The sequence below is a fragment of the Pseudophryne corroboree genome, chromosome 9 (assembly GCF_028390025.1).
Source record: "Pseudophryne corroboree isolate aPseCor3 chromosome 9, aPseCor3.hap2, whole genome shotgun sequence".
NCBI lineage: Eukaryota > Metazoa > Chordata > Amphibia > Anura > Myobatrachidae > Pseudophryne > Pseudophryne corroboree.
In genome coordinates, this window is record NC_086452.1 from 55,841,742 (window position 1) to 55,865,146 (window position 23,405).

Consider the following 23,405-nt stretch of genomic DNA (forward strand, 5'->3'; position numbering starts at 1 on the left):
CAGGCTTAGGGGGGGCATTGAATGCGATAACACAGGACGTGTGCAAATCAGGTCCTGCACATGCGAAGTCCACTCACCATCGGAGTTGTACGCAAAGCTCCTGCAAATGCCGCAGGAGGCGTCTTGAGTTAGAATTCACACACCGCAGGCTTCTGTGATCTACTGCTGCATCCAAGGTTGCAGCATCGGATCAACTGCGTGACCATCAGGCGCCCGGTTAAATCAGGCAGCTGGGAGCCAGTAAAGCTGTGTCCAAGCCACTGACTTCAGCACACCCGGAAAATGGGTCCAACATGTCCCCGCGGATATAAAGTACCAACCAACCGGCTCCTGTCATTTTTCAAAAACAGCCTGTAACATGGCAGTTAGGAGCTGATTGGCCGATACTTTATCTCTCTTCGGGGCTTAGTACGCAGGGGTCTTTGCGGCAGATGTTTGAAGCACTAGCAGTGATAAGATTGGAGAAGTGAGCCAGTGGAGAAGTTGACCATGGCAACCAATCAGCTTTGAAGTAACCATTCATGAAGTGAATTCTGTAACATTATACATAGCAGCTGATTGGTTACCACTTCTCCACTCTTATCACCCCTATATTCCCTATGGACACACTAGGGCCATTTTTATTTATTTATTTTTTTCTGTCAGAAACCAATGAACCAGTATGTCTTTACAGTTTTGGAAGAAACTGGAGGAAACCCACGCACACACGGGGAGAACGTACAAACTCCACAAGGTAGGAATTTAATTCGTACCGACGCCGCTCGGGATGCTGGCAACACATTACCGACAGCTGGCATCCCGATCGCCCTCACAGCGGGACGCGCTGCCGTCCTGCCGCAGAGGGGGGGAGGTTAGGTTTAGGCAAGAGAAGGGGGGTTAGGAAGCACGGATGGGAAGGTTAGGGACCGGGGAGGGAGCGTTAGGGTTAGGCACTGAGAAGGGGAGGTTAGGGTTAGGCATTAAGCAGGGAGGGTTAGGTTTAGGCAGCGGGGAAGGGACAGTTAGGGTTAGGCACCGTGGGGAGGGTTAAGGTAGGGAAAAGGTGAGGGTTAGGGGGCTGAATAGGGCCGCTGACGGTCTATCTATCTATCTATCTATCTATCTATCTATCTATCTATCTATCTATCTATCTATCTATCTATCTATCTATCTATCATCTATCCCTCTGAGGCACCTTGCAGCAGCATTGGGTAAGGGGTGCCAGCTGCAACTGCTGCTGAGTGTGTAGCGTTAATTTAAACCCTCCTACCAGTTTGTCCCTGCAGCCAGTGTGATAAAGAAGCACTACAGCCACAGCAAGGAGGGGGCAGGGAATAGGAGTGTGCTTAGGACTGCGAGGGAGGGAGGCAGAGGAAGGGAAATGCTTCCAGTGCCAGTGCTCAGGCTATACAGAGTAATAGCAGAGATGGATTATTAGTGTCCAGTGCCTGGAGCCTTCTCAATGGTGCCTTTCTGTGCTGCAGTCCTACCCTCCTCACTGCTGCCCCTCCAGCTCAGGTAACTGGGTACTGGGCAGCCCACTCATGGAAGAGTGAAGGGAGCTGTGTACACAGGAGCATGGATCATTGGGAGTGTGACCACAAGGTAAGGACACCCTGCTAATGGCCTGTGTTGTATCCTGCACTAGTACTGTAGCTGGCATAGTGCACTGGGGAAGCATCAGCTGAACAGAGCAATAAAGTTGTGTTATTCAAGTTCATGTATCTTCTGTTAATAAATGTAACAATTTTGCCAATGTCAGTTTTTAGTGAGTGATATGAAGACATGTTGTCTTGTATATGTAGCTGGTAAAGGATGGTGTGAGGCCGTCTTATAGATGACAACAGTCCCTAATTGCCAGGGGACTGTCTCAGGTTTAAAAAGAATTGTCCCTGGAAATGTCCCTATTTTTCATTATTGGCCAATTGTATTGTTCTTGTCTATACAAGATACTACTTCTTACTATCTGTATTCTGTATTTTATGTCTTATATGTATATGTATATATATTACATTCTAAATGGTGTGTCATGTCATGCTGGAACGTCTTGTGGTGCACCAAAGTCCATGTAGAAAGCACAGCGTGTGACATATTTATTTAAAGTTTCTCTGGGAAGTATTTTCTTGGCGTTAGCAGCACTCCGCATTATTTTCATGCTGTCTGTGTTATAGTCTGATACAGGTTCAGCAATGTTTTACGTTATTAGGTTTCAGTGCTGGATGCAAAGGTAAAGGGGATTCTTTCTGCCAGCACAGGATGTGTTTATAGCGGCAGTTGTCCTTCTGTGTACAGTATTCAGGCGGCTAATTGTATCTTATTGGATGGTGGCATTAATCCCGCCAGAGGCAAAATGTTCAGATTTGACAATTTGGTTGCTTTCATTACATGAGCACTGCTCAGTGTTTGTGGCCAGTGCATGCAACACTGGTATTGACGTAGTCAATGTTTATCAACTGTGCATGCAACTAATTATCTGAAATGCAACACAGTGCATGCGTCCCACGGTACCCACGCATAGAGACATGGCGATTGAAATGCACGGCCTCAGAAATCTACTGGGCATTCCTGGGCCGTGACTGGGATGTGGCCATTCAGACCCAAGGAGATGGGGGTGTCGCAAGTGTGGCCATAATCGGTAGAGAACCCATACACTTACATTGGAGACCATAGTCTGATGGAAGTTGGGCACTTAGCACAGGACTGGGGCAAGTTTCAACGGGATTGTTGTGTCTAAAGTAGGCTTACCATATCTTCCCTTTAAACTGGACGCTCATGGATTACACAGGTTCTGTGGCTGATTAAAACCAGGTGAAATGCATGGTTGAAGTCATCCAGCCCCAGAACCTGTGTAATTCGTGAGTTAAAGGGAGAGTTTAAAGGGCTAGTCTGGTAAGCCTCATCTAAAGACCCACAGAGTGCACATCTCAGTACTTGCACATTCAGGTGTAAGGATATACACTGGGGAAGGGCTTGCACTAGTATTAGCATACAGTCCCAGGTACAACTGCGGCAAAATAAACCAACATGGATGCCGCTGCGTCAAACTCAGAATCAGGCCCATTATAAGGTGTATTGGGCAGGCTGGGAAATCTGGTTGGCCAATGACTGTAGTTTGCACTAGCTGACTACTCTGTTGTATGATCTGATTGCCAAACAAATGAATGAAGCTTTAGGTCCAGGCCGGTTACCTGAGCCAAGCTGTGTGTGTGTGCTGTCTGTGTGTCAAACAGATCTGATAAGAGCATTCAGAGCAGACTGTATGTGACACAGCTCAGTGCTGGCCTAGTCATGCTGGCAGCTTTTGTGGAACTCTCAGTGTGTGGGTTTGTGATCTAGTGTGGGAATTACAGTGAGTATAGTGATTATCTGGCTGGATGTACAGTAGTGCCACCACGTTGGCTATTCTGCAGAGCTCTGCTAAGAAGTATCACTGATTTCATATTTTGTACATTACTACGTCGACACTTGTAATAGAAGCTATGTAATAAGCTTCCGTACATTTCACTGTTACTGTTTATGTATTATTATTGTTTACTACTAAAAAAAAGTGACATCATACTACGCTGCTATGTACAGAAAATATGTAATCATTAACATCAATCCTTGCCCCATTGGAGCTTACAGTCTAACATTCCTTCACACACACACACACACACACACACACACACACACACACACACACACACACACACACACACACACACACTTCGACGTAGTATATAATAATTCTCCCTTTCATTCTGTGTGAAAGTCCTCAGGTTCTTGGGGCTTTGTGCAGCTTCCGTACTGAGTTACGTCCTACCGCTTCCACTGGAGAATAGGCGGAATATGCTCCACCAGTCATAGGGTTAGAAATATAGAGCATTGGTAATAATTACAGGCCCTTCTTCAAGCACAAGCACTATATGCAATTAGACAGATCTAAGCATAGGAACCCATTGTTAGAACATTATTTGAAAGGGGTGCATGAAAAAATATACCGATGTGTAGTTAAAGCCACAGCTAATGCATATTTGGCAGTACGGATGGTGTAATGGTTAGCATTACTCCCTCACAGCACTGAGGTCATGGGTTTGATTCCCACCATGGCTCTAACTGTGTGGAGTTTGTATATTCTCCCTGTACTTGCGTGGGTTTCCTCCGGGTACTCTGGTTTCCTCCCACAATCCAAAAATATACTGGTAGGTTAATTGGCTCCCAACAAAAATTAACCCTAGCATGAATGTGTCTGTGTGTACATGTGGTAGGGAATATAGATTGTAAGCTCCACTGGGGCAGGGACTGATGTGAATGGCCAAATATTCTCTGCACAGCGCTGCGGAATATGTGTGCGCTATATAAATAACTGGTAATAAATAAATATTTATGTTATACTAGCTGGAGTACCCGCTGTTGGCCGGGATTTTAAGAATGTCTGTGTACAAAAATAAATGTAAATATTAAACACACAGTATAAATAACATTGTAGATAGCTGAATACCCATGCTTCGCTACGGGATGAGGATGGTAAATTAGAATGATAGTTGTTAGTTAATTTACGTTGGTTGGAGATCTAGTACAGGGGTTCTCAAACTATTTTGCTCTGGGACCCCATCTGACAAAACATTTTTTTATGTGACCCCAGCAAGTTACTGCCGAACAATGGGTGTAATTCCAAGTTGGTCGCAGCAGGAAATTTTTTAGCAGTTGGGCAAAACCATGTGCACTGCAGGGGAGGCAGATATAACATGTGCAGAGAGAGTTAGATTTGGGTGTGGTGTGTTCAATCTGCAATCTAAATTGCAGTGTAAAAATAAAGCAGCCAGTATTTACCCTGCACAGAAACAATATAACCCACCCAAATCTAACTCTCTCTGCAAATGTTATATCTGCCCCCTCTGCAGTGCACATAGGGGGTAATTCCAAGTTGTTCGCTCGTTATTTTTTTCTCGCAACGGAGCGATTAGTCGCTAATGCGCATGCGCAATGTCCGCAGTGCGATTGCGCCAAGTAAATTTGCTATGCAGTTAGGTATTTTACTCACGGCATTACGAGGTTTTTTCTTCGTTCTGGTGATCGTAATGTGATTGACAGGAAGTGGGTGTTTCTGGGCGGAAACTGGCCGTTTTATGGGTGTGTGTGAAAAAACGCTACCGTTTCTGGGAAAATCGCGGGAGTGGCTGGAGAAACGGAGGAGTGTCTGGGCGAACGCTGGGTGTGTTTGTGACGTCAAACCAGGAACGACAAGCACTGAACTGATCGCAGATGCCGAGTAAGTGTGGAGCTACTCAGAAACTGCTAAGAAGTGTCTATTCGCAATTTTGAGAATCTTTCATTCGCAATTTTGATAAGCTAAGATTCACTCCCAGTAGGCGGCGGCTTAGCGTGTGCAAAGCTGCTAAAAGCAGCTTGCGAGCGAACAACTCGGAATGACCACCCATGGTTTTGCCAAACTGCTAAAAAATTTCCTGCTGCGATCAACTTGGAATTACCCTCAATATCCATATATATTTATAAGTCTCACACTTTATTTTTAAGATCTGGTGATTTTTTTTATTCTTACAAAATAAATGCACAAATGTAGAGAACATGATACTTTCCTTTTTTAAATTTTTTTTTAAAGAATTCTTTATTTTGAGTGGTCAGCCAATTATACAGAAAGAAATAACACCAAGGCTGCTTGATAAACAGATAAAAGCAGACAAAATAATTGCAAAATAGCATGGTGTGTCTAGGTCTAATAAGATGACACTTTTCAATAACTAGAACTTATTTATATAATAAAAACTTTATTTACGTCTTAATTAATGGGATGGGTGAGCTTGTAGTGTTGAACACAAATTCTTGAAACGGGGTTTTGTGTGACTGAGATAAAGGCGAATGTCATCTTCAACAGCGAGACGGGATCTGTACCTATTTTTCAGTAATGTTAAAGCTGAAAATCCAGCTTCACAAAGGTAGGTAGATGTAAACGGCGTCAGCACCTTCAATGCAGCAGATGACAGGTCTGGGTATTCCTGTTGAACCGAGATCCAGAAGTTTGCAAGAGGTTGTTCAGAGTATCTCAGATTCAGTGTCTCATCACAGGAGAGATCAATCAATTTTTCAGCCACTGAAAGTGGCAAACAAGCATTTGCAGTCGCTTCAGCACTGAAGGGATTCCTAATCCACGCTTCTGCTTTTCGATCCTTTTCAGGAAAGTACTGACGAAATTGCTGTTGGAGGCTCTCCAGATGGCTGATGATAACAGGTTTCAAATCATGTTTTGGAAGATCATTGTCATGCAAAAAATCATCCAACAAAGGAAATGCTTCAAAATTACCACTTTCTACACGAGTGTACCACAAGGACAGCTTCTTGATCCAACTTTCAATCTTGTCAGTGGATGAAAAAACTGTCATTTCTTGTCCTTGGAGGGAGGTATTTAGCACATTTAACCGGTCAAAAATGTCTGCTAGGTAAGCTAGCATAGCAAGCCACTTGGCATCTAAAAAATTTTCAGCCAGCATGGAATCTCTGTCTGAAAGAAAAAAATGTACTTCGTCCCTAAGCTCAAATAAACGGTTGACCACATTTCCCCGTGACAACCAGCGTACTTCTGTGTGGTAAAGTAACTGATGGTGCTCAGCTCCCATCTCCTCACACAAAACTCTGAATAGGCGTGCACTTGTTGCACTGCTCTTAATGAAGTTTACTGTGCGTACAGCTTCATCAAGGACTTGTTTTAGAATAGGTGGCATTTTTTTTGCAACAAGGGCTTGCCTGTGTATAATGCAGTGAGTCCAGACTGCTTGTGGTGCAACAGCTTGCACTCTGGTCACTAGCCCACTGTTGTTTCCAGTCATTGCCCGAGCACCGTCACTACAAATTCCTACACAGCGCAGCCATTCCAATCCAGAGTTAGTGACAAAAGTATCCAGAAGTGAAAAAAGCTGTTCCCCAGTAGCACGTTGCGGTAGAGGCTGGCAGAAAAAAAATTCCTCATGTAGTTTTTGATAATTTTCAAATTTTATGTAGGTCAGCATCTGAGCAGACCCCGACACATCTGTCGTTTCATCAATCTGAATGGCAAAAAAAGCACTTTGCTTAACCATGTTGGTGACTTGCTCTGTCACGTCTTTTGCCATACTATGAATTCGCCTAGCTATAGTGTCATTAGACAGGGGGATCAAATCAAGCTGAGTAGCAGCATTTTGCCCAAGCATAATACAAACCATTTCTTTGGCACAAGGTAGAAAAAAGCTTTCTCCAATGTTGTGGGGTTTACCTGTTTTGGCTATCCAGTATGACACCACAAATGAGGCCTCAAGTGCTTTCTCATTAACTGTAACTGCACCTTTTAGTACGGTTTTTTGGCCGCGTAGTTCCCTCAATTTTCGTTTAAAATAATCAAGCGGTTTGGTTTGTAGAGAACTGTGCTTTGTCTGTAGGTGCCTGATCATTTTTGACGGTTTTAAGCTCTCTTTAGCAAGAACTTCACCACACACCACACACTGTGGACGTGGTGCTTCCTCTGAGCCAGCCCATGTAAAGCCATATTCCAAATATTTTGGATCATATTTCCGGTTTCTTGGCTTTTTATTGTTACTTGAATCTTCGCTGGCAATACATCTTTTGCTGCAACTGGCAACAGACTTTCCATCATTGCTCTGCTTTCTGACACTCTTTTGAAGAAAACGGTCCATTTCATTCAGTGATGTGCAACTGGCAGAGAAAAAAATGGGTTTAATGCTCTTTATTCCACTGGTTCTTTTTTATGCCATTTCAACCCCCTCCCCATCGTCTTCCTTATATATTCTTATGCCATAAAAATATATAGGGAGGATGATGGGCATGGGGGAGGGAAGGGGGGAGACGGTTTGATGAGGCATAAAATGTATGCACTTCATCTTCCTTATACAAGGGTGCTTCAATAAATAAGGTAACCTCTCATTGCATATATTTAACTCGTACATCTATCCCAGCATGGTTGAAGCGCCTGAAGCCAAACATGGCAGCTTGCTGAACTTCACTGTCATTTGCGAATAGCCTTGCACCCAGGTGCTTCAATTGTCCAAAGAGATGGGAATCAATCTGTGACAGGTCAGGGCTGTAGGGAGGATGGTCCAGTACCTCCCAAGGATAGTGGCCCTCATTCCGAGTTGTTCGCTCGCTAGTTGCTTTTAGCAGCCGTGCAAACGCTAAGCCGCCGCCCACTGGGAGTGTATCTTAGCTTAGCAGAAATGCGAACGAAAGGATCGCAGCGATGCTTCAAAAAAAGATTGTGCAGTTTCTGAGTAGCTGCAGACCTACTCCTAGCTTGCGATCACTTCAGACTGTTTAGTTCCTGTTTTGACGTCACGAACACTCCCTGCGTTCGGCCAGCCACGCCTGCGTTTCCCCAGGCACGCCTGCGTTTGTTTCTGGCACGCCTGCGTTTTTACACACACTCCCCGAAAACGGTCAGTTACCTCCCAGAAACACCCACTTCCTGTCAATCACTCTGCGGCCAGCAGTGCGACTGAAAAGCGTCGCTAGACCTTGTGTGAAACTGCATCGGCTTTTGTGTAAGTACGTCGCGCGTGTGCATTGAGCCGCATACGCATGCGCGGAAGTGCCGATTTTTTGCCTGATCGCTGCGCTGCGAACAACGGCAGCTAGCGATCAACTCGGAATGACCCCCAATGCTTTAACAACTCACACATGCATTATCAAATGTAGTGCATGAAACCCAAACCTGTTTCTGTGACATGATGTTATCACCGTGCACCTCAGCAAGTTGGCGATGAATGTCAGCTGCTGATGTGCCTTTGGACTCAGAAATCTGATCACACTATGCACTTCAATGTTTGACCATATTTCCATCAGCCCCGCCATCTTACAACTGATATTTTGTTGTGGGATGTTGGGAGGGTCAGTGTGGTATTTGTTGTGGCATGGGGAGATCAAAGCTGCATTTGGTGGTCTGAGTGGTTTGTGCTTGCCTCTCTTCCCATCTTCTTTCAGTGCCAGCCTTTCTGCCTATCCTCTGTGCCAGCCTCTCTTTCTTTCCTCTGCACTAGCCTCTTCCCTTCCTCTGTGCCCATCCTCTCTGCACAAGTCTCTCTTCCCTTCCTCTCCACTCCGGCCTTACACATAATCGGTCTTGATACATTACTTATTGAACTGCCTTGTATATTTTTATGGCATACAAATTTATAAGGAAGAACATGGGCAAGGGGTTAGAGAGGTGGCAAAAAATGTATGCACATGACCCCTCATCTTCCTTATTTATCTTTATGCCCATTGTCTTTCTTATATACAGTATTTGTATGACATAAAAATATATAGGAAAGATGATGGGCATAAAATGCAGATACTCATCTTTGCCGATAGCCATGGCAAATGCTACTTGTTTGCTGTGACTAGCATACCCACGGGTGAGTGCGTACACTGCGCATGCACCCACAAACCATAGGATCGCATGGGTGTGTATGCTCCCGCAAATGGGTCACACATGGGTTTGAGTAGTTGCAATTGCAATGCAGCTGCATGTGTGGCCCATTTGCAGCAAAGAGGAGGGCGGCATATCTGCATATACAGTATAGGGAAGGTAGTAGGCAAGGAAGGTGATGAAGCATAAAATGTATGCACATCAGCCAAAGGGCCCATCATCTTCCTAATGTATTTTTATGGCCATCATATTCCTTATACCTGTATATTGGGGTGCAGTATGTGATGCCTGGCGGTCGGACTCCCGGCGGCCAGCATACCGGCACCAGAATCCCAACCGCCTGCATACCGACAGCTGGACGAGCGCAAATGAGCCCCTTCCGGCTCACTGCGCTCACCACACTGCGGCGCTATCTATTCTCCCTCCAGGGGGGTCGTGGACCCCCAAGAGGGAGAAAAGCTGTCAGTATACCGGCGGTCGGGATTCCGGTGCCGGTATGGTGGTCGTTGGGAGCCCGGCCGTCGGCAACCTGAAGATCACCCGTATATTGTTATGGCATATGAATATTTAAGAAAGATGATTGGGCATAAAGACATATAAGAAAGGTGATAAGTGTTGTGGAAAAAAAAGCACAAACGTGAATAGTTGTAGCCAAATTGTAAAGTTTATATTGATAATGGCAGAGCAAGATTACAATAAAGTGACAGTCAGCATGCACTTATAAGTAATTACAAGGGAGCTCCATCTGCCTCCCGAACATTGCATAGATGGCCCCTAATATTGCATTTTACAAAGAATTACTCCACCCAAGCTTGGACCAATCACAGCAGGCCTTGAGGCCCATTCCTCCTTATCGAACACCATCTGGTCCTGGGTGGGCACATAACACAAATAAGCAAGACTAGGGTGACTTAGCAAGTTCTTGTCACGTACCTACATTCTTTGTCAGCAAAACATCTTACATAATAATGTCTGTTACGTATTACATGATATTAAAAAGTCAGAATAGATTCTATACATTGCTTAAATTTCCTTAACAATTCTCACCCTTTTGATAATTTTATTATCACACATATATAAAAACATAAACTAAAAGGTAACAATGGCAGTACTACTAATGCTAAGAGGGTGGTGTGACTGTGACTGGGGATGATATAGCCACAGACGCACCTGGGCCTACCCTGACTCTGTTGCCACACCCCGCAGTCAATTGGTACCTGCAGGTCAAAGTCTTGTCCTTTAGCAGCCGCTTTTCCCGGGCGAATTAGGTCCACCCAGTACTCTGATGCCCCCAGGTTTTATTATGTGACAAAGTACCAATTGAGACAGGATGTATGCAAGAGGAAGAACTGACTAAGTACTGCCTCGCGGTTGCTATTCTGCTAAGCATTCACACACCTTTATTGAAGCATTCACACACCTATCTATCTAGCTGTAAGAATAGTAACAGCAGCCAGAGGTGCACTAGGGCACAGAGACCACTCGGTGAATTCGCTGGAATCGGAATGACTGACTCGTCGAAATCACTTCTCGGGATAAACTCCCTCTGGGGTGGTGTCCAAACTGTCGAAGTGCACCTGCGGGACCCTCTTTCAGAGATGATGTCTTCCACCCAACTCTTACAACAACTGAGGGGTCTCTCAGAAGAGATGGGCAGTTGGGCTGGGCCATCAGACGGTCATCTCTGTGGCTGTTATCATTCTTCCTATTAGGCGAGCGAATCCACATTTTTCCTGAAATGAGAAATACAGCACATTAAGCATTTCCAAGCGATCAAAAGAAATACAATCAATCCTATCACTACCACTATGGGTTTTATTAAATCCGATAATAGATTGTTAAACCATACACCAATTGACCCCATCCAGGAGAAGGGATTCCATCCCTCCTTGGATATGTCTCTAGCTTGTTTCTGTAATTCCTTTACTTTATTCATGTGCTCTTCTATGGGGTCATGTGAGTCCTCAATCCAGGTACAACATTCCTTCCATATAACAGCACACGTTCCTCCCTCCATAGCTAACAAATAAATGAGAGCCATCCTATTTTGTAGGGTCACCTTCCTAATTTGAGCCTTTTCTTCATTGATAGCATGGATGGCACTTGTGGTCTCATTAATTATCCCATCCATAATATTTGCATATTTATTTAACTTATTTGCTAATTCAATTCCCCAGCCTGTCCAGGCAGGGAACCACATCCAGGCTTTATCTGCTGCAGTAAACAATTCTCTCTTGTATCTAGTCTCTCTAGGGCTTGTTTCTATCATATTGGTAAAAGAGATGTTCTCACGTTGTCTTATGGCTGGCACAACTCTTCCTATAGTGCAGTTCCCCCATGCTCCCATAGGAAGCCATGAGTATGCCCTATTTCCACAAATATAGTATAGGCCTTGCTTCAGCACCCTAGGGATTATCTTACCATGGTTTCCCAACCAGCTCTGAAACCATACCATATTATTGTGCACTTGGGTCTTACAATCCCAATCATTCTCATCCATCTGGTTAGGGCAGGCACACCTAGGGGCACAAAGAGCTTTCATTTTTGCACACCAACATTGATTGTTACAGTTACCGTTCACCTTGTCACATAACTTTTCATTGTATTCCATGTTAAACACTAAGGCAGCATTTTTACAATTTGTTTCTCCAACATATACCTTAGGTAAGTTGACTAGGTGACCTTTTAGTTCAGCCACGTGGTTAATAAACATAGGCCCTATGCACATAGTGGGCGGAGAGATTATACCAGCAATTTCTAAATATATTCCTAGGTCTGAAAGAGCATTGTGAGCAGTGTGATTTATGTCTATTTCAACATTATAGCTATAATCTGTGAGGTTAAGATCATTCATCGAGATAGGGATACCAATCAAAGGGATTCCTTTATGGTTAGCAGGAACATAAGAACAGATCCAACAGTCAGTGGCGTTCAGCTCCTTAGCGGTCTGCTGATGTAGAAGCCATATAGAGTTCTTTTGCTGTTCTCCTTTCACCTGCACACACTGATATAAAGCACAAACAAGCAGGCAGAAAAACAAGCGTATCTTAACAGTCCATTCAGTTCTCTTCTCCCCGGGGGCCCCATGCTTTTAGGACCAGTTTGCATCATTGACCTGAAAGTTAATTTTCTTACAGTGAGAAGCGTACTTTCCTCTCCACTTTGACGGAGGTCACTGTGGTCAATAGCACCTGGTACGGGCCATCAAATCGGGGTTCCAGATGTGTCTTGTGGATCTGGTAAAGAAGAAAACACTTTGCCATGCAAATTAGTCAGTGGCTTATGAAGCTGAACAACGTAGTCAGTAAGAGAAGCGTACTGTCCATGCAATTTGAGTGGCAGCCTGCCAAACAGTATCTCAAATGATGAAAGTCCATGTAATCCCTTTGGGGTATACCTCATTGCAAAAGGATCTACTAGTAAAGCTTGTACCCATGTAAGTTTTGTTTGCTCACAGATCTTAGACATTTTTAATACGCTATTTGCTCTCTCAACCGTTTCATGTAGGCCATACCTGCACACAAATTCAGATATCAATTTCTTTGCTGTTACTGCAGCCGTTACCTTGGCAACAGGCCACGCCTCTATCTACAAGGAGAACATAACCATTCTGTTATAAAGTATTTCAAACACTGTGCAAACCAAAATTTAGCAATCATATCAATCATTCCCCCTTTGGAAACATATGAAGGGAGATGTGCACACAATCGACCATCCTCATGTTTCCAAACAATATTTATTTATTTGCAACCTGCCTTCCCCCATATACCAAGTGTTTGGGGACCTGCCTGAATTGACATACTTTCTCTCTTGAGAACACGGGCTGCTCCACTGTCCACCAGATACTCCACTGAGTAAAAAGGCATTTCAGAGAGGGTCAAGTGGACAAAAGCATAACCCCCCTACTCTCCGAGTGTTAGGAAACGAGTACAATGTTACAAATTGAGACCCTGGAACTCTGTGGAATGTGTGACAACTGGGGAGTTCCAGTACTCATGAGTGAAGCTGCAGTCAGTATGAATGGCCGCAGCAAGACCTTTTCTAACCCAAACTCCATTACTCCTCCCAGTGGTCGGATGGTGCCTGAGGTGCTAGTCTTCTGCCCAAGGCAGCCGCGTTTGAATGGGCGAATTAGGTTCGCCCAAACTCCGATGTCCTCCCGTCTTACAAGGTTACAAGGCACCACCTGAGACTGCGAGTGAGGGGAAAACTAGCTACAGCTAAGGTGACTATAACATGAGAACTAAACAAACAAGTTATGTGCGGCGCTGCCGCCAGTACACAAACACAAAACTAAGGCTAGTGGGAAGACCCACAAAATATGACACTGTAGTTACCAGGCTAGTAAACAAAAGTATAGCACTCTAAATAAGTACATAAGAAATCCTGGCATGCAAACAGAAATATAACATACAATACATGAACCGAATGCAAACAGGAATGAACCATTGCTGTGGCTCATAACACCAAGATGACTGGTAACACTGGAAGCCCTCCCTGTCAGGCGCTATCCTGCCCCCCTTTTTGGAGCTGGACAATTTCTTACAATGTGGCCGTGTTTCACACAATTGTAGCACTTCACATTTCTGGGCTCCTAATTGTTCCTCCCCCTAAACTTACCCCTCTGGGGGTTACCAGGTGTGTCAACTACCATCACCCTATGGACCATTTTCTCCTGTACCTCCTGTATATTTCTCTGTCTTCAGCTGGCTAAACTCACTTGTACCAGGCATGAACTGCTCTCTAACAAGTTAGGCTGAGGCTTGAGGCAAGCGATATTCCTCGGCCCTTTCATCTCTCTCACCTTGGGTTATTTTAGGAGTGATGACAAGCTCACCTTCCACTCCACACAAAATCCTTCCTCCCCCTCTTTCTCATCTGACTGTACCTCCCCTCCTTGCTGATTTGCCCTTCCTGTTCTTGTTTCTGATGTAAAAAAAATACTTTGGGCTTTTTGCTGTCTTTTATAAGATTCTACCATCCACCTACTCCAAGCTGCCTATTCATTTGGCTCAGTGAATTTTGTTTTATTTTTTGTAGAGGGTTGCCCAGCGGGATAATTCAAAGGTTCCCTCTTTTGGGATCCCACAATCCATCCCCCTAGTCAGCCTGCCCCACTTAGGTAAATGCCGGCTGACCCATTTGCCATATTTCTTACTCATCTCCTCCTGTGGGGTACGAGGAGTCTCAGGACGTCCATTACTCTGATTTGGTGATCAGCCAAATCCACGTTTGCTGTGACTGTTTCCCATAGCCCTGCTATGGTGGAGGGGACTCTTGCACCCCTCTCTCAGTGTTTCACAGCACTATATTCTATGGCTATTGGCTGTTAGGGGAAGTCCCACACAGCGAATCCCCGCTTTTGGTCCCTCCAAATTTTCCAACAGAGCCAAATGAAAATCAGCAAGGCGAAGATGCCAAACAATATTTGCCCTCTAATGTCCTCTAGGTAAAACCATGCAAGTAAGGGATTATCTAAGTAAGAAGTATGATTTTTCATGAGACACAGAGAGACGCCAGTCTGCAGCTTCAGGACACGCCCTTCAGTGTAGCGAGAAGCAGACTCAAACCAGTGTACACAGAGCTGTCAGATAGCAGGCCAGGAGGTAATCAGAGATTATATCGCTCCTGTTCTGTGGGGAGAGCCACAATCAGTTGCCCACAGACCGGTATTGACAAGCAAGGGTAGACCAGCAGAGAAACTACTCTTCACCAACACTTATCCTTATATTTGTCCTTCCACTATGCAGACAATGTTAATGACAGTTTACGTGACAGACTGAGAAGATAGGAAACATTCGTGTCTGAGGACGATAGGGTCCTCTTACTTTTTATTCCACTGCCCCCAGCATGTTTGGGGCAGCACAATCATTCAGCCATAAAGGGCCTCTCTCGTGCTGATGTGGCAATGTGCCAGCATCTACATACACTCACACATGCATATCCAAACAGATATTACAACACAAAACAACTATTCAGGTTCTTGGGATCTGTACTCACGATAGTGGGACGGAGGGTCTTAGGAGCGGAGGAGGGGAGAGCAGACAGAGACACAAATGTTCTCACCTTTTTTGAATGGCGCCAATCTGGTCTCCAGTCCTCCGTTCCTGTCCTGATTCCGTTCCAATCGTTTTCAGATCCCGGGTTTCGGCACCAAATTGTTGTGGAAAAAAAAGCACAAACGTGAATAGTTGTAGCCAAATTGTAAAGTTTATATTGATAATGGCAGAGCAAGATTACAATAAAGTGACAGTCAGCATGCACTTATAAGTAATTACAAGGGAGCTCCATCTGCCTCCCGAACATTGCATAGATGGCCCCTAATATTGCATTTTACAAAGAATTACTCCACCCAAGCTTGGACCAATCACAGCAGGCCTTGAGGCCCATTCCTCCTTATCGAACACCATCTGGTCCTGGGTGGGCACATAACACAAATAAGCAAGACTAGGGTGACTTAGCAAGTTCTTGTCACGTACCTACATTCTTTGTCAGCAAAACATCTTACATAATAATGTCTGTTACGTATTACATGATATTAAAAAGTCAGAATAGATTCTATACATTGCTTAAATTTCCTTAACATAAGCAAAGGTGGGTAACGTGCATACATTTTATGCATCATCACTCCCCCTTGACCATCATCTTCCCTATAAATATTATATGGCCAAAAACTTTCTTCAGTATATTTTTATAGCATATAAACATCTAAGAAATATGAGAATACAAATAAAAATGGGAAGATGATGGGCAGGGGGTGAGGGTGATGTGGTATAAAAATAATGCACATTAACCTTTACTAATTTTACTACATGACAATGCTCCCATTTGTACTTACTATAAATTATTATAATTTTTTTTTTTAAACAACTGTAATTTCTTCAGTCTGCCACTAGCAGACTACAGGGGCCGCGAGTCCTTCTGTGCCTGACTAATTCTTTTTATGTTTAGTTAACTTTTTTCAGGACGCCCGGACGTCGTGACGTCATGACGCCCGGACGTCTCTTGGGTGTCAATCATAGTGCGGGGAGGAGGAGCCGACGGGGGAACGTGTGTGCTGGGTACAGGCGTACCGCTGTGAGTCAACATTGCAGCGTGTGCGCCGGGGATTGGAGCCTGTCTGAGTGCCGGTAACTGCGGGTGAGTCGCGACCCCATGCTGAGATGGGTGCGACCCACTCTGGGGTCGCGACCCACAGTTTGAGAAACGCTGATCTAGTATATAGGCATATCTTGCTTCCCTGACGCACTTTGTGTAGTGGCCGGACCCCTTTTTGGTCCCCGAGGGGACCCTGCTCTTCCCACTATACAACTCTCAGTATGTGGCTTCCTGCTGCCTCCATTGCCCTCCTCACATCATGTCAGTGCCCCTGTGAAATGACTGATTTATTTACAGTTTCTTATATAGCACAGCACATTATGCATCTCCTGATATACTCTGTGCTGCTGGGGGACCCTGCTACTTCCACTGTATAACTCTCAGTGTGTGGGTTCGTGCTGCCTCCATTCCCCTCCTCACATCATGTCACTGCCCCTGTCACATGCAGCCCTGACATCACTGACATATCATGCATGTTCTGATATACTCTGTGCTGCTGGCCACCCCTAGGGGTGCTAGTGGTGTGTTACCCCCACAGTGTTTGTTCCCAGAGTGTAAGTCAAATGTGTAGCAAGTTTGGTGTAAATTGCTCCAGGCATTCCAGAGTTATGCTGTCTGCTGAAAAACTCTGTGCTGCTGCCTCACCCTTAGGGGAGCTAGTGGTGCCTTACCCCCTCAGTGTTTGTTCCCAGCTTGTAAGTCATATGTGTACCTAATTTGTTGTAAATTGCTCCTCTGTGCTGCTGTCCCACCCCTAGGGGTGCTAGGGGTGTCTGACCTCCACAGTGTTTGTTTCCAGAGTGAAAGTCATATGTGTACCAAGTTTGTTGTAAATTGCTACAAGCATTCCACAGTTATGCTGTCTGCTGAAATACTCAGTGCTGCTGCCTCACCCCTAGGGGTGCTAGGGGTGTCTTCCCCCCACATTGTTTGTTCCCAGATTGTAAGGCATATGTATATTTCTCCAGCAACTCCGGAGTTATGCTGACTCCTGATATACTCTGTGCTGCTGTCTCCCCCCCCCCCCCCCAGGGGTGCTAGGGATTTCTAATTGTTTTAGTTGCCTCCGCCATGTTTTAATACGCTCGTATGTAAAATTTCACGATCTTCGCTTGTAAACTGTGGATTTGTATAGAAAGACAGAAGTACAGAAGGACAAATTTTCACTTTTATATAGTAGATTTCCTGCAAATGTACATAAACGTAAGATCTACCAAAAAGAGCATGTAATGAAATAAATACACAAATTCTATGCAGGCAGAGACATGCGAGGACACTTTGGTTGCAGTGACAGCAGTGTGGGGAAATAAAGGGGTGTGGTGTGACAGTCATCAGATGACCATTCAACCAGATACCCATAAAAGAAAGGAACAATAAATACAAGAAAGGCAGAGTGGGGTCTTGCGTTCTGTCGGTGAATCGCCATCGTCCTTTTCACCGTGTGTCTAGCTTTGAAGTTAAAGGGGCAGTATCACCTTTTGACAGATGATGTTTATTGTATAAAGCATACTGTAGTTCTCAAGTTAGTAAAATATTGATAAAACAGTCGCAAATGATCTCGTTTATTTCTATTCTTGTATGGTTAGCTCTCATTTCAAACCTGTTCTCCAATAAAATTATTGGATTTCACGTGAGATAAGAGAGATTGAGTTTTTGCAATTTAAAAACGTACCCTTTTTTTGTTTTTGGTTACTTTGTATCTATAAGCCTAGCAATGTGTTTTATGTTTTTGATGGGATGTGAGATAAAGGATTGGTTGCACAATGGAACGAACATCTTTTGCAGGGCGTATTCGCACTGTGCGTGCTACAGCAAATGGCGCACAGACATACAGGCAATGCAGAGCAGAGCTGTAATAAGTAAGTAGTGTGCGAGCAACAGGGCAGCCATCGTGAATGGGGGGGATGGGGGGGGGAGGACTGTGGGGACTGGTGTCCCGGGCCCTTACAGAGAGGGGGGCCCACCCCTAGATCCTACCACCAATACCTGGAGAGTTGCACCAGGCTGTGAAATAACAGTGGGCTGATGCACAGGGAGACTTCTTAAAACAAGTCTTCAACTGCGCATCAGTGAACTGTTCCTGCAGGTCCGCAACACTCCACCTATGGGGTATATGCAATTAGCGTCAAATCGTGGCAATTTTTCGCCCGTTTTTTAATTCGACACAATTCGACCGTCGAATTCCGGCAAGTGGGTGCCGGAATTCAACATATTCAATAAAAAACGGATTCGACAGTCCCGCTGTCGAAAAACGGCCGATTTGACGGATTTTGATCCGATTTTTAAAAAAACTGAAAAAACTGTAAAAAACCCGAAAAAAACCCATAACCAGCCAAGGGCTCTTCGAGCCGGTCCTGGTTCTAAAAATCCGGGGGGGGGGGGGAAATGACAGGGGATCCCCCGTATTTTTAAAACCAGCACCGGGCTCTGCGCCTGGTGCTGGTGCAAAAAATACGGGGGACAAAAAGAGTAGGGGTCCCCCGTATTTTTTACACCAGCATCGGGCTCCACTAGCTGGACAGATAATGCCACAGCCGGGGGTCACTTTTATACAGCGCCCTGCGGCCGTGGCATTAAATATCCAACTAGTCACCCCTGGCCGGGGTACCCTGGGGGAGTGGGGACATGTCGACATGTGTGAAATAAAGTTTTACTATCACGGTGTGCGTGTCCTGTTTTTATTTGGGTATTTTTTTCCCAGTAGAACTACAGGTACCAGCGGACCCGTTTTTCTCCCGCATGCTGGTACTTGTGGTTCTCCAAGTACCAGCTTGCGGGGGAGGCTTGCTGGGACTTGTAGTACTACTGGAAAAAACATTATTCTTTCAATTTTCTCAAGGCTATCAGCCCCCATCCGCAGCCCTTGGATGGGGGGGGACAGCCTCGGGCTTCACCCCTGGCCCTTGGGTGGCTGGGGGGGGGGACTCCTTGATTGAAGGGGTCCCCACTCCCCCAGGGTACCCCGGCCAGGGGTGACTAGTTGGATATTTAATGCCACGGCCGCAGGGCGCTGTATAAAAGTGACCCCCGGCTGTGGCATTATCTGTCCAGCTAGTGGAGCCCGATGCTGGTGTAAAAAATACGGGGGACCCCTACTCTTTTTGTCCCCCGTATTTTTTGCACCAGGCGCAGAGCCCGGTGCTGGTTTTAAAAATACGGGGGATCCCCTGTAATTTTCCCCCCGGATTTTTAGAACCAGCTCGAAGAGCCCGAGGCTGGTTATGCTTAGGAGGGGGGACCCCACGCAATTTTTTTACTGATTTTTACCATTCCATTTAAAAAAATAATAATAATATTTTTAAAAATATATAAATAATACTTGTACCTCCAAAATAGACAAACCAAGTACCTAATCCCTTCTAATATAAATAGATATGCTATTACCAATAAAAAAAAACACCAAAAAAAACATGTTTTACATTTTTTTTATTAGATTCCGCCACCAAAGTGTGGCGGATTGAAAATGACGAATTTACTGTCTAAAAGCACTGTTGTCGAATTTCCAAACTTCAATTGAATATACTTTTGGCGAATTGCCGCATTTGTACCATTGCAGAAATGTCGAATTTGACAAATGTCGAATTTCAAAAAGTCGAATTTGGAAAGTCCGTTTTTCTGACGGAAAGTACTGAATTGCATTATCGATTTTTTTTTTTGGGCGAAAATGTCCCGTTTTTCGACATTTTCGGGAATTCGACCGCAATTGCATATATCACATAAGGGTGGAGCGATGCTGCAGAATCTTTTTTTTTTTTTTTTTAAGGGGGGGGGATGGAGAGGGGCCCTGCCTCTTTTATCAGTCCTGGGCCCCACAATTTCTGATGGCAGCCCTGACGAGCAAAGCCACCACCCAGGGTGCAGGGCCTATGTGTGCAGTCCCATCAGGGTGCCTAGAACGGCAGCCTGCAGACTGTAGAGCCGCCACAGAGCCCATATGCTTCTAAAGAGGAGAATTGGAAAAGTTGCCTATAGCAGCTTCAACGGTAGATATAATTTATCTTGTACATTCCTTAAAATGATAGGTATACTCCAATTGGTTGCTATGGGCAACGTCTTTCCTTATACTCCTAGACTGGGGAGCGTGTTTAAAAAAAATAAAAATAAAAAAGGGCTTTGCAGAACATAAAACAGGTTGCACGATTGCACCAGCTCATAAGATCATTGAATTTGTGTTTTCAGTGTGAGGTCACCTACCCTTCAAGGAGTAGGCCACGCCGGCGGACCACAGATGCGCAAACAATAAAACAATGGAACTACATGCTGAAAGTTGATGGGCCAGAACGACACGCAGCAGCTCGCCCCCAGAATATCGGATTACTCTGCAGTTAAGGGAAAATGGATTTCCATTTCAGGTTTTATAATGCAGAAAGATTCACTACATTATGGTAATGCGGGTGTCCTGCATCTGCCAGCGGAAGCCCGCCGTGCCCACTGGTTTTAAGTACTTGATGTCAGGAGCCTCAACTCTTGCTCTCTGTGAAACCTGATTTGTACAGCTCTACAGAATATGTTGGCATTCTATTAATGATGACCTTGCAATATATCAGTCCGTCTCCACTACACATGTTATGTAAGAGGGAAAGTGACTTGTACAGCCCTCCCCCTATGGGTTGTCCCCAGAAGTACAGGGCAGGTGGGGGGTCTTCCACTTGTCTTTCTGCTGCCTCCAGTGGGCGTTCACAGCTGTCCTTCTATACACTGGCACAATAGATTCTGCATTAGAGGACCTTGCAGCTGTCTATGGGAGGCTGGAAATCCCACACCGCCTTTGTGAGCTGCGGTGAGGAGACCCCCCATCTGATCCCTGACACACTTTGTGTGGGATTTATAACCCAGCACTCCGCATAATGAAGGGTTTTGCTCATACTGAGGTCCCACAAATAAACCACTGGGTGGAAAACATAGTTAACCCCTTTGGGCCATTTATATACAAAGGAAACATGAATTATTCATCCGATGTCAAAACAGAAGATATTTTCTGAAGCTGGAAAATTGTCAGCGTGACCATTTATCATAAACAAGGAGAATATACATTAGGAGCCGTCAGTAAATGTTTCCATCTCAGGTTGCAATAACGAGACGTGGGCAATGGCTGTATCTATGACACGCACAAATGTGCCATACGGGGCACATGGGGCATTTGTGATGTCATTGCGGCTCCTTTTGCGCTGTTGGCGTCTTTGCCAGAGCTGGCAATATACGTCTGGATAGTGGACTGTATGCACCAGACACAATTGCACTTATTTATCAACCCTGGGAGAGTGATAATTAGCACGGTGATAATGCATCTGCCAACCAGCCCCTAACTGCCACGTTACAGGCTGTGTTTGAAAAATGACAGTTAGGAGCTGATTGGTTGGTACTTTATCAGCGTGCTATTTATCACTCTCCAAGGCTTGATAAATCTGGGAAATAATCTGTATCTTTGGAGGTTATCTACCAAAGTGGAGAGAGATTAAGTACCAACCAATCAGCTCCTAATATTTTCCAAACACAGGGGTAGATGTTTTAAGCCTAGGGGATCTAGTATCGACCAATCAGCTCCTGTAATTTTTCAAACACAGCCTGTAAAGTGACAGTTGGGAGCTGATTATCTGGTACTTTATGTCTCTCCACTTTGTCTTTCTCCTAGGCTTAGTACATCTCCCCGACGGCCTGTAAACTAACAGGAGCTGATTGGTTGGTACTTTATTCCTCTCCAAGCTTTGATAAATCTCCCTCTTTATTTTATTCAGCGCAAAAGCACAAAAACAAGATGGTGGCCATGCCAGCTTCATATTGGAACGAGCAGAGGGCAATGTATTGGTCAGTTGCCGGAGAGTGCATTTTTGTCTAAAAGGCTTTACAAGTTGCACGATTGCACCTGTTCATCGGATCATTGAATTTGAGTTTTCAGTGTGAGGTCAAGCACCCTTCAAGGAGCAGGCCAGGCTGGCAGCGTGCAGATGTGCAAACAATAAAACAATGGAACTAAATGCTGAAAGTTGATGGGCCAGAACGACACGCAGCAGCTCGCCCCGACTCCTGATCAGGGTGAACGTTGCTTCAATAAAGAGGTGGGGGTGGGGCCTGGATGTATGGTGGCAACTAGACCCTGGCAGTAAGTGCTGAGATGTGGCTTTGCATGGGATGCACTCAAGTAGGGGATGGTAAGGGGCTGCACATAGCATTACAGATCACACATGTACATTTAGGCGTTGTACACATTGCAGTGCCCCTGCACCCATGGTCCGCTGGGTGATAGGCAGACCCCGAGCTCCCACGTGTATTTTCTGTGCATACTTTGTGGGGTGTACTGGACACTGGGGGTCATTCCGAGTAATTCGCTCAGTATTTTTCTTCGCATCGCAGCGATTTTCCGCTAACTGCGCATGCGCAATGTTCGCACTGCGACTGCGCCAAGTAAATTTGCTATGCAGTTAGGTATTTTACTCACGGCATTACGAGGTTTTTTCTTCGTTCTGGTGATCGGAGTGTGATTGACAGGAAGTGGGTGTTTCTGGGCAGAAACTGGCCGTTTTATGGGTGTGTGCGAAAAAACGCTACCGTTTCTGGGAAAAACGCGGGAGTGGCTGGAGAAACGGAGGAGTGTCTGGGCGAACGCTGGGTGTGTTTGTGACGTCAAACCAGGAACGACAAGCACTGAACTGATCGCAGTTGCCGAGTAAGTTTGAAGCTACTCAGAAACTGCTAAGAAGTGTCTTTTCGCAATTTTGCTAATCTTTCGTTCGAAATTTTGATAAGCTAAGATTCACTCCCAGAAGGCGGCGGCTTAGCGTGTGCAAAGCTGCTTTTAGCAGCTTGCGAGCGAACAACTCGGAATGACCCCCACTGTACTCCGTGACAGATGCGTTAACAAAACAGTGAACATGACTCTGACCGAACATACTGGGGATGCAGAGGAAGTGTCCATGCTTAACTAGGCAGTCACCTAGGA

General features: G+C 45.1%; 1 protein-coding gene across 6 annotated transcripts in view; it reads left to right on the forward strand.

The window, feature by feature from the left end:
* Positions 1 to 1,321: 1,321 nt before the first annotated feature.
* The window catches only part of ST3GAL3 (ST3 beta-galactoside alpha-2,3-sialyltransferase 3), an 810,547-nt gene continuing 788,463 nt past the window's right edge, over positions 1,322 to 23,405 (forward strand). For 4 of the 6 annotated variants that reach the window (XM_063939361.1, XM_063939357.1, XM_063939363.1 and 1 more), the window contains exon 1: positions 1,322 to 1,584. The gene's annotated coding sequence lies outside the window, so the exon portion shown is untranslated. The remainder of the gene's footprint in view (positions 1,585 to 23,405) is intronic. The other 2 variants (XM_063939364.1, XM_063939365.1) reach the window with 2 other exon arrangements.